Here is an 11,513-nt window from a genome sequence, read left to right on the forward strand (position 1 = left end):
GCTTTGTTAACAGACTTTTTGCCGCTGAAACTCTAACACATTCAAAAAGCGAAAACTGGAACAATATTTCTAACATAAGAACGTGGGGAAGGGTCGGAGATGATCTATAGAAAATGAATGTCAAACAGGTTTGAATTATGTGATGTCATTTAAAAGGTTGTAGAGGAAATACTGAAACTTGAAAAGTATTTACACTACAGGTATGAAGTCTCCATCCTTAACGTTGTATATTAAATATAAAAAATGATAGAAGTATTTTTGTTAAGATATGAATGTGGTTTTATGAGGTATAAGAGAATCTACAGTTGAAGTAGGAAGTTTACATACACTTAGGTTGGAGTAATCAAAACTCGTTTTTCAACCACTCCACATTTTTTTTGTATTACAGTGAAACTTCAGTTTTGTGGTTAGGACATCTACTTTGTGCATGACACAAGTAATTTTTTCAACAATTGTTTACAGACAGATTATTTCACTTATAACTAACTCACTGTAATACAATTCCAATGGGTCAGAAGTTTACATACACTAAGTTGACTGTGACTTTAAACAGCTTGGAAAATTCCAGAAAATTATGTCATGGCTTTAGAAGCTTCTGCTAGGCTAATAGACATCATTTGAGTCAATTGGAGGTGTACCTGTGGATGTATTTCAAGGCTTACCTTCAAACTCAGTGCCTCTTTGCTTGACATCATGGGAAAATCAAAAGAAATCAGCCAAGACCTCAGACAAAAACCTCCACAAGTCTGGTTGATCCTTGGGAGCAATTTCCAAACACCTGAAGGTACCACATTCATCTGTACAAACAATAGTACGCAAGTATAAACACCATGGGGCCATGCAGCCGTCATACCACTCAGGAAGTAGACGCTTTCTGTTTCCTAGAGATTAATGTACTTTGGAATGAAAAGTCCTAGAACAACAGCAAAGGACCGTGTGAAGATGCTGGAGGAAACAGGCACAAAATTATCTATATCCACAGGAAAAACAAGTCCTATATCGAGATAACCTGAAAGGCTGCTCAGCAAGGAAGAAGCCACTGCTCCAAAAACCGCCATAAAAAAGCCATATTACGGTTTGCAACTGCACATGGGGACAAAGATTGTACATTTTGGAGAAAATAGAACTGTTTGGTCACAATGACGATCGTTATGTTTGGAGGAAAAAGGGGGACGCTTGCAAGGCGAAGAACACCATCCCAACCGTGAAGCACGGGGGTGGCAGCAGCATGTTGTGAGGGTGCTTTGCTGCAGGAGGGACTGGTGCACTTCACAAAATAGATGCCATCATGAGGGAGTAAAATTATGTGGATATATTGAAGCAACATCTCAAGACATCAGTCATGAAGTTAAAGCTTGGTCGCAAATGGGTCTTCCAAATGGACAATGACCCCAAGCATACTTCCAAAGCTGTGGTAAAATGGCTTAAGGACAACAAAGTCAAGGTATTGGAGTGGCCATCACAAAGCCCTGACCTCAATCATATAGAACATTTGTGGGCAGAACTGAAAAAGCGTGTGCGAGCAAGGAGGCCTACAAACCTGACTCAGTTACACCAGCTCTGTCAGGAGGAATGGGCCAGAATTCACCCAACTTATTGTGGGAAGCTTGTGGAAGGCTACCCGAAACATTTGAAACAATTTAAAGGCAATGCTACCAAATACTAATTGAGTGTATGTAAACTTCTGACCCACTAGGAATGTGATGAAAGAAGTAAAAGCTGAAATAAATCATTCTCTCTACAATTATTCTGACATTTCACATTCTTTAAATGAAGTGGTAATCCTAACTGACCTAAGACAGGGAATTTTTATGAGTATTAAATGTCAGGAATTGTGAAAAACTGAGTTTAAATATATTTGGCTAAGGTGTATGTAAACTTCCGACTTCAACTGTATCTCCTATAAACTGTGTCAGACTGCAACATCTTAGTAGCCTAGCTATGACTGTGGCATGTGTCTGTTCACTTTCCCTCCACTGCGCACTGTAAACTTTACACTTGAAAGCAGCGCAGATGCAAGAACATCAGGCTGTAATTTCATATAGTAGATGACTCAACTGTGCACTCATGTGTGCTCTTCTATTAGTCACGTTATGGCTGACCTGTGATTATTGCCCTTACTAGTGTGATTGTATTGACATTCCCAGCCTTAGTTACAGTCGTTAATTTTTGTTCAAAATGTTGAGTCATTGAAACTGAAACAGTGCATCCCGAATGGGTGGAGCCAGCAAACAATGTACCGGGTCAGCTGTTAATTAACAACCTAATAGCTATATTTTTTTGACTACGAAGAAATGTATTGGTGAATTATATTAATTATGCATTGAACTGCATCCGTCTATTCTGCCAACAATGTCTTACCGAATATCATACATTTTTTAAGTAAACTTTAACCTATTTGTAAAACCTCTTATAAAGTTGGTTTGAGGCATAAACTTTGAATTTGATATTTTTCATGGATTATAAATGTCTGTTTCATATCTGCAAAGTAGTTGAAGTGCTGTCAGTTCCACTTTCATAGATACACACAAAACCTGCAAAACCTGAATGCACATTTGTTGAGGGATTTTTTTCCAGGAAAGAGAATGTGCTACAAGTGGCATTAGGTTGGTGCTTTCAGAATAATGTATGAAAGAGCTTTACAAATCAAGTTATTATGAATTCATCTTTCAGATCAGGTTGCACTGGAATAAACTCAAATGTAGTTTGATTGAGAGGACTTTGTGGTGGAGATTGACAGCAGATTTAGCCAATGGCAGAATTATACAGTACACCCTGACTCTAGCAGCATTCACACTATGTCCATGTGCCATTCATCTGAGGTGCCATAGTGCTGCTCTCATCACTGGGCTGCTACAGTTGTTTTCATAGGGATGTCAGCTGTAGTAGGCCACCTGTAGGTTATCAGCTATCCTGCATGCCTGCATGCCAGATTAAAGTAATTCCCCATGAAGAAAATCATCACTGTAATATTACATTTGGGAAGACATTATTGAATGTTTTGTCATAACGCCAGCATAAAGTTGTCATAAACATAAGGGTTTATGACCTCTCCAATAAATATTTGACGATGCATGATGTTTTATCATCATTCAAATGATCCAACAGGAAACACAGGAAGGATCAGTTTTATCAAGTCCAAAACAAGGAACCAAGGCCAAGACGACATCTTCAATTTCTATTGAATCTTTTCATGGCATGAACATAGTATGCAAATGAGAGGGTTGAGTAACAGTTACTAACATAATGACAAAGCCATTCAAAGTGAATGCTAACTCCATGGCTATGGAGAAAAATTGTAAACCATGGTCAGGTTGAGGTGCAGCAGGTGGTGCTGTGCGTAGATCTCAGAATGGACACCAGCTCTCTAAGATGATACCAGCAGGCACGCCGGGGTCCATGAGCATGAAATTCAAGCTTGTAGGTTGCAGGTGGTGCTGTGCGTAGATCTCGGAATGGACACCAGCTCTCTGATCTGGACCAGGCTGCCCACCACCAGGCCTTACCTGCGGCTCTCCAGGACATAACACCCTGTCTGCTCAAAAAAGTTCAGGTCAAACTTTGCTTCTCCCAGCTTCACAGTGAATGAGGTCTAGTGTGGTGAGCGCTCCCTTACAAACCAGCGGTGTCACAGTTATCTGGTTGCCACGCCCATGGAGCTCCTACACCAGCACCTCCATGTTGACCCAGTGGCTGCCATCTACAGGGAACACCAGGATCCTGTTGCCATAGAAACAAGGGGGCAGTATGAGAAGGAGGAGGAACAATGAGAGAAGGAGCCAGACAAAAGTGTGCAGGAGCTCTCTGCACACACTCAGATATTTCTCTCACCTGCACAGAAACAAAAGCAATATCATGGGAAACGGAAATGGCAAATATCTACACAAAATGGTATCCATTTTTATAATAGCAACAACAACAAAAACAAATGAATATAAGAAATGCATCTAATGCATACAGTTCAGATTCATTTATAACAGCTTGGAATTAGTTGTAAACACACTTTTAACTTTTTAAATCATTTCCAAAAATGAGAACGTAAATTCTGTGTTTTGAATTTGAATTTTGTGATGATCTTTCTTGCTCTGCTGTGTGATATTGTCTTATACTATCTAGCTTCTACTTTGCTCTCTGTCTGATTTGTACTCTTTCTTACTTTAAAAAGGACATGATACGCAGAGTAAAATGAAAGTCAGATTGACATTAACATCATAGAGAATATGTTGAATGGAAAACATATTCATTTGTCTCCTCTGAGCTTGTAGTAGCTAATATGTATTCCTCATTGGCCTCAATCAAACTATGCAATTTGTATAATCTATTAAAATGTATATTATCTGACTCCATAAAGATAAATAGCAATGTGCAAGTCAGTATTAGTCTCTCTCTCTCTCTCTTCCGAAACCTCCTCTTATAGCCAAGGTCCTCTGGTCAAAATGCTCCTTATTCCAAACTGCAGCTAGAGTGAGAAAGAAGTCATGTCCACATAAAGACAAACTCACATTTTGGAGATCAGGAGGAAATACCCTAAAATGGCAAAAATAATAATGGTGTGTTCCACAGCTCTGGTGGAAGAGGACATGGAGGAGAGGGAGTTTGAGTTACCACAGCCATTTTCTCTCCAGTAGCCTAACTTGTAGATGATTGTTGACACCTCAACCAGCATTAAGGGTCAGGGCAATTTGTGACTTGTTTTGGTAATCAGTGGCTGCACGAAGGGCTGTGGGGAGTGGTGGGGAGTGGTTTCTCCTCTCCTAGGCAATCAGCAATTGGTACAGGGAGGTGTGCTCTTCACTTCTGATAGACAATTAGCAACTAATTTTAGTATTTCAATCTCCCTGGTTTCTCAGCGGTTGCTGTGTCAGTGGTGGTTTTGTCAGCAAAACTAAGACCATCGCCGAAACAAAGACGGTTCTGCTGAGTTGTTCTGCCGAGTTCTTCGATGAAGGCTCCACACCTATCTCTCACTTGAGTATCTTACCTGGTTATTTTCTGAAGATCTCATTAGATTTTTTGTAGCTTTGGCAACTATGTGGGTATTTTCTATAAATGTGCGCTACTATCCCTGTAGGCTTTACAGACCCACCAACCCTTCTAATTTAGTGTACCCTGCGTGCACAACCCATGTGGAATTCTGGGACTCTGGCAGCGTTCGGAACTGCCGATGTGCAGTTAAGAACATAGAGTTAATCTCCGCTTATGCCCTTCAGTCCCTTGACTTTTTGGCCCTGACGGAGACATGGATCCCGACGATGGCTCACGGCCCTTCGTACTTGGCAAATTCAACCTGTGTAATCTGCCTTCGATTCATTTAATAACAACTTTCTCTTTCCCCTCCTTGCCTCTTTTGACTTCACCCTTTCCCAATCCCCTCCAACTCACAAGGGAGGCAATGCGCTTCACCTCATCTTTACTAGAACCTGTTTTCCTACTAATCTCACCGCAAACCCCCTCCAGGTCTCTGATCACTACTTTGTTTCCTTTTCTGTCTCCCTTTCCTCCAACACTAGGCACTCAGGCCCTACCTAGATGGTCATGCGCCATCGCAATCTTCGCTCTCTCTCTCACCACTCTCTCCTCTTCTATCCTATAGTCTCTCGCTTCTGAGAAATCATTCTCCCTCCTGTCTCCTGATTCTGCCTCTTCGACTGTAATCTCCTCCCTTTCTGCATCCTGGTACTCGCACTGTCCCCTTTCCTCCCGGCCGGCTTGGCCCAACCCTCCTGCTCCTTGGATTAGTGATTCCTTGCGAGCTTACAGAAGCTATAATGGAGGAAAACTAAGCTTCGCGAAGGATCTATCATCCGTTCACCGCCTGCTCTATACCTTCTCTTCCTCTAAATCCGAATCCGAAGACACTTTCTATCACTCGACATTTCAAGCTTCTGCCTCTAAACATAGGAAATATTTCCACCCTCTCCTTAATCCTCCAACCGCTCCTTCCTCCCACTCTGTGGATCACTTTGTCAATCACTTTGGAAAAAAAGATTGACATCCATTTCTCATTCACTCATACTATTGAGTCCACTGGTCCCACTTACACAGATATAGCCTACACCTTGACCTCTTTCTCCCCTCACTCTTCAGATGATATCCTGCGACTAGTGAGGTCTGGCCGCCCGACAACCTGCCCACTCGACCCCCATCACCTCCTCCCTTCTCCAGACCATCTCTGGAGACCTTTTCCCATTCTTCACTTCCCTCATCAACTCATCCCCTCTGACTTCAAAATGGCCAGAGTTGCTCCCTTCCTCAACAAACCAACACTCAACTCATCTGACATCCAAAAACTATAGACATGTATCTCTTTGTTATCGTTCCAAAACACTTGAGCGTGCTGTCTCTATTAAACTTTCTAGCTATCTCTCTCAGAACGATATTCTTGACCCTAACCAGTCAGGCTTAAAGACGGGTCACTCAACTGAGACTGCTCTTGTCTGTGTCACGGAGGCTCTCCACACTGTCAAAGCTGACTGTCTCTCCTTTCTTCTCATCCTCCTAGATCTATTCGATGCCTTCAACACCGGGAATCATGAAATCTTCCTCTCCACTCTTTCAGGGCTGTGTGTCTCAGACTCTGCAGGTAACTCCTAACAGGCGATGTGGAGAGGATCTGTGTCTGCACCACGTACTCTCACTACTGGTGTCCCCCAGAGCTCGGTTCTTTGCTCTCTTCTCTCTATACACCAAGTCACTCAGCTCCGTCATATCCTCATATGGTCTCCTATCATTGCTATGTGGACGCCATTCACTACTCCCCCCCCCCCCCTCCTTCTGACACCCAGGTGGCAACAGGCATCTCTGTGTGCCTGGCAGATATCTCTGCTTGGATGTCTGCCCACCACCTCAAGCTCAACCTCGACAAGACAGAACTGCTCTTCCTCCCAGGGAATGCCTGGCCACCCAAAAACATCTCCATCATGGTTGACAATTCCACAATGTTGCCCTCCAAAGAACCTTGGCGTGACCCTGGACAACACCCTGTCGTTCTCTGCAAACATCAAAGCAGTGACACTGTCCTGCAGGTTCATGCTCTACAACATCTGTAGAGTAAGACCCTAACAAGTTGCGCAGTTCCTAATCCAGGCTCTTATCTTCTCCCGTCTGGACTACTGCTACTTGGCATTGACTGGCTTCCTCGCTTGTTCCATCAAACCCCTGCAACTTATGCTGCAGCCTGCCTAGTTTTCAACCTTCCCATATTCTCCCATGTCACCCCACTTCTCTGCCCACTCCACTGACTTCCAGTTGAAGCATACATCCACTACAAGACCATGGTGCTTGCCTACAGAAGAGCAAGACTATTTGCCCCTCCGTTCTACTACCTCTGGTCTCTTGGCCCTCTTGGCAGCTTGCACTCAGCCCAGTCCAAGCACTTATCTGTCCTGACACCCCAATGGTGGAACCAGCTTCCCCCTGAAGCTAGTACATATTCCCTGCCCATCTTCCGAAAGCACTTGAAACCTTACATCTTCAAAGAGTATCTTTAAATAAATCCCCCTCATAAATCCCCCTCACCCTGACCAAATTCCCCCCCTTTCTACCTCTGACTTTGCCGATAAGTATTTTATTTAGGAAAATTGTACTTACTATACCTGTGATATGTGGTTGTCCCACCTAGCTATGTTAAGATGAATGTTCTAACTGTAAATCGCTCTGGATCAGAGCATCTGCTAAATTACTAAAATGTTCTCCATATAGAACTACAGTCTAATCCCTCATTGGGAAATAGCCCCTATAAACTGGCGAAACCCTAGATCCCTCTCTGAATGTGAGCCCTTTCTCCCCAGCTAATTTGATTAAAAAGGACACTTTCACTAATGCAAGGTTTTGCAAAGTACTTAACAATTCCTGCTTCAATGTTTATGTAAACGTATTTGTCATTCTTACTCAATGACAAATATTCATGTAAATTCTAAGAGACCAAGATGTTTGGTTAACCTTATAAAATTAGTAACAGTCCAATAGAAGAGAAACTCAATATAAATGACTTTATTACATGTCAAGACAATGAGCAGTGGACATTACCATCAAATGCACCTTAGACTATAAACCATATAAAAACACATTTTCATCAGTCTAATTCATTTTTTGTCAAATGCCATCTTCATATGACCCCCTCTGACCATCTCAGGGGGCCCTGCCATCACCCCGGGGGCATCTCAGCCATGCTGGAGGACTGTGGGCTGTTCATGACTTAGCTCTGTTGGTTGGAGGACTGGTGGGCCGGTCATTAATCAATCAATCAGATTTATTTAGATTGCCCAGGTCAGCACCTCAGGAGTAAATGTCAGTTGGCTTTTCATAATCGATCATTCAGATAGAGAGTCAAAAACGGCAGATCCGGGTCAAGGTAGCACGTCTGGTGAACAGGTCAGGGTTCGATAGCCGCAGGCAGAACAGTTGAAACTGGAGCAGCAGCACGACCAGGTGGACTGGGGACAGTAATGAGTCATCAGACCAGGTAGTCCTGAGGCATGGTCCTAGGGCTCAGGTCCTCCGAGAGAGACAGAGAGAATTAGAGGGATCATACTTAAAATCACACAGGACACTGGATAAGACAGAAGAAACACTCCAGATATAACAGACTGACCCTAGCCCCCTGACACATAAATTAGGGCAGGATAAATACTGGAGGCTGAGACGGGGGTCGGGAGACATGGCCAACCAGGCAAGATATAACCCGACCCACTTTACCAAAGCACAGCCCCCACACCAAGGCCGAGTATAGCCCACAAAGATCTCCCCCACGGCACGAACCCAAGGGGGGCGCCAACCCAGACAGGAAGATCACATCAGTGACTCAACCCACTCAAGTGATGCACCACTCCTAGGGATGGCATGGAAGAGCACCAGTAAGCCAGTGACTCAGCCTCTGTAATAGGGTTAGAGGCAGAGAATCCCAGTGGAGAGATGGGAACCAGCCAGGCAGAGACAGCAAGGGCGGTTCGTTGCTCCAGTGCCTTTCCGTTCACCTTCACACCCCTGGGCCAGACTACACTCAATCATAGGACCTACTGAAGAGATGATGACGTAGCTCTGTTGGTTGGGGGACTGTAGGCCGGTCATGATGTAGCTCTGTTGATTGGTTGTGTAGGTCACGTTTGAGTTGGTCATGGTTGGAGGCTGCTTGGTGATCTCCCTGGCCATCTGACACCACGAGCAACAGGCACAGAAGCAGGACACCAAGATGTCCTCAAAGAGGCTTCCCTGTGGACCTACACAGACACACTTGTTTAACACTATCACACACACGTAAACAGAACACACATAATACTCCTATCAAAAAAATTGTATCTGCAAGAACAACTTTCATGTAATGTCTATTTGTAATGGGAAACATTACACCCTAATGCCATATTTGTGATGTACAGCAACCTGCACGGACAGACTTGCGGGTGAAACAATGACGGGCACCCCAAAGGCAAGCATGCAAGCAAGGCCCATGAAGTCCATTAAGGGCAGTTAGGTTATCTCTCCAAACTCTCCCGTGGTGGAGCAGGCAAAGCAAGGACAGCACCAGAATTCATAGCAACCTGCACACAGAAACACCTCATCAACAGAGAGAGCAACAACAAGACAACTCTTATAAGTGGTGCCAATATTTTAAGACAGAATACCTTGAGTTTAGGAGCAGATGGGATATGATGCCCCATGGATACTCACAGGAATTCAAATCCTGAAAGGAGTCAGTGGCCAGTGTTCAAATCAAATGTTATTTGTCACATGCAACGAAAACAACCGGTGTAGACCTTATAGTGACATGCTTACATAGAAGGTGCTGTCACCTGTTGGTGGACTATGATGTTTGCTGCCATGGTGATCAGACCTGTCTCCAGACATAATGAGAAGGAAGATGTAGCACTCACAATAGTAGTTTATTTGTGGGGGGGAATGCCTCAGCAGTATGATTCTAAGGTCTAGCTGGACAGCAAGCTAATTGTTGGTTACACTGTAAAAACATTCAAGGTGGCCTAACAAAAAATTATTCCACAACTTTTTTTTACTTCACCCAACTTTTTAGCAAGTGATATTGACAATGACTGTTGCTAAAATGTTGTAAATTAGGGTTGTACTTAGATTCCACGTTGACTCTTTCTTGTTTCAGCCATGATCCAATTATTGGACCAGATAGTGAGATGTTTCAATTCTATCTTGACTAACCAGGACCAGATAAACAGGAACAACAATCTCACTAATTATGAAAATATAGCCAGATGTTTTGCTGTATCTGGTTAAATGCATCAAATGTATATTTGAATTGTAAACAAGTCCTTGACAAGTACAACATGTAATAAAACGAGGTACTTCTTTACAGGCATACTGGGAAATATGTATCTTAAGCCAACACAGTATTTTAAGTTGCAGGTCTCAGGAAACTGAATTTGTATGATCAACTAAACCATTTGTTTTGCAAAGGCGGCAAACTTTAATATTGAATAAGTTCGCACAAATCAAAAAGGCTCTGGAACTAGTTACTCAGACTTGTCTCATAGACCAGATGTAAATAGTTCATATAAATCTGGGACACACAAATTAGTATGATATGTTAAATTTGGTATTGTTACAGACACTGAACAAAAATGTAAATCCAACCATTTCAAAGATTTTACAGAGTTACAGTCAATTGAAATACTTTAATTAGGCCCTAATCTTTGGGTTTCACATGACTGGGACTACTATTTGTTGGTCACAAGTGTATTGCCCAGTATGTATCTGGTGTGCCCACCATTTGCCTCATGCAGCATGACACGTCTCCTTCACATAGATTTGATCATGCTGTTGATTGTGGCCTGTGGAATGTTGTTTCACTCCTCTTCAGTGGCTGTGTGAAGTTGGTGGATATTGGCGGGAAGTGGAACACGCTATTGTACCCGTCAATCCATAGTATCTAAAACATGGTCAATGGGTGACATGTCTGGTGAGTATGCAGACCATGGAAGAACTTTTACATTTTCCGTCTCCAGGAACTGTGTATAGATACTTGCGAATTGGGCCGTGCATTATTCACCCGAAACAGGGGATGGTGGCGGATTAATGGCACGACAATGGTCCTCAGGATCTAGTCACGGTATCTCCGCACGACGCCATACACCCTGTCTGCCATCTGCCCGGTACTGAAGTCAGTTAGAACTGCAGTCAGGTCAAGACCCTGGTGAGGACGATGAGCACTCAAATGAGCTTCCCTGAAACGGTTTCTGACAGTTTGTGCAGAAATTCTTCAGTTGTCCAAACCCACAGTTTCATCAACTGTTAGGTTGGCTGGTCTCAGACAATCTTGCAAGTGAAAAAGACAGATGTGGAGGTCCTGGGCTGTGGAGATGTGGAGGTCCTGGACTGGCTTGGTTACATATGGTCTGAGGTTCTGTGGTCGGTTGGACATAGTGCTAAATTCTCTAAACGACCTTAAATTCCATGGCAACAACTCTGGTAGACATTCCTGCAGTCAGCATGCTAATTACATTATCCCTGAAAATTAATACATACCATACGAAATGGAACATATCATACAA

General features: G+C 43.2%; 1 pseudogene; it reads right to left on the reverse strand.

Annotated features, from left to right (window-relative positions):
• Positions 1–3,662: 3,662 nt before the first annotated feature.
• LOC110509400 lies at positions 3,663–9,818 on the reverse strand (annotated as a pseudogene).
• Between the last annotated feature and the right edge of the window lie 1,695 nt (positions 9,819–11,513).

This window comes from Oncorhynchus mykiss, chromosome Y (assembly GCF_013265735.2).
Source record: "Oncorhynchus mykiss isolate Arlee chromosome Y, USDA_OmykA_1.1, whole genome shotgun sequence".
Lineage (NCBI taxonomy): Eukaryota > Metazoa > Chordata > Actinopteri > Salmoniformes > Salmonidae > Oncorhynchus > Oncorhynchus mykiss.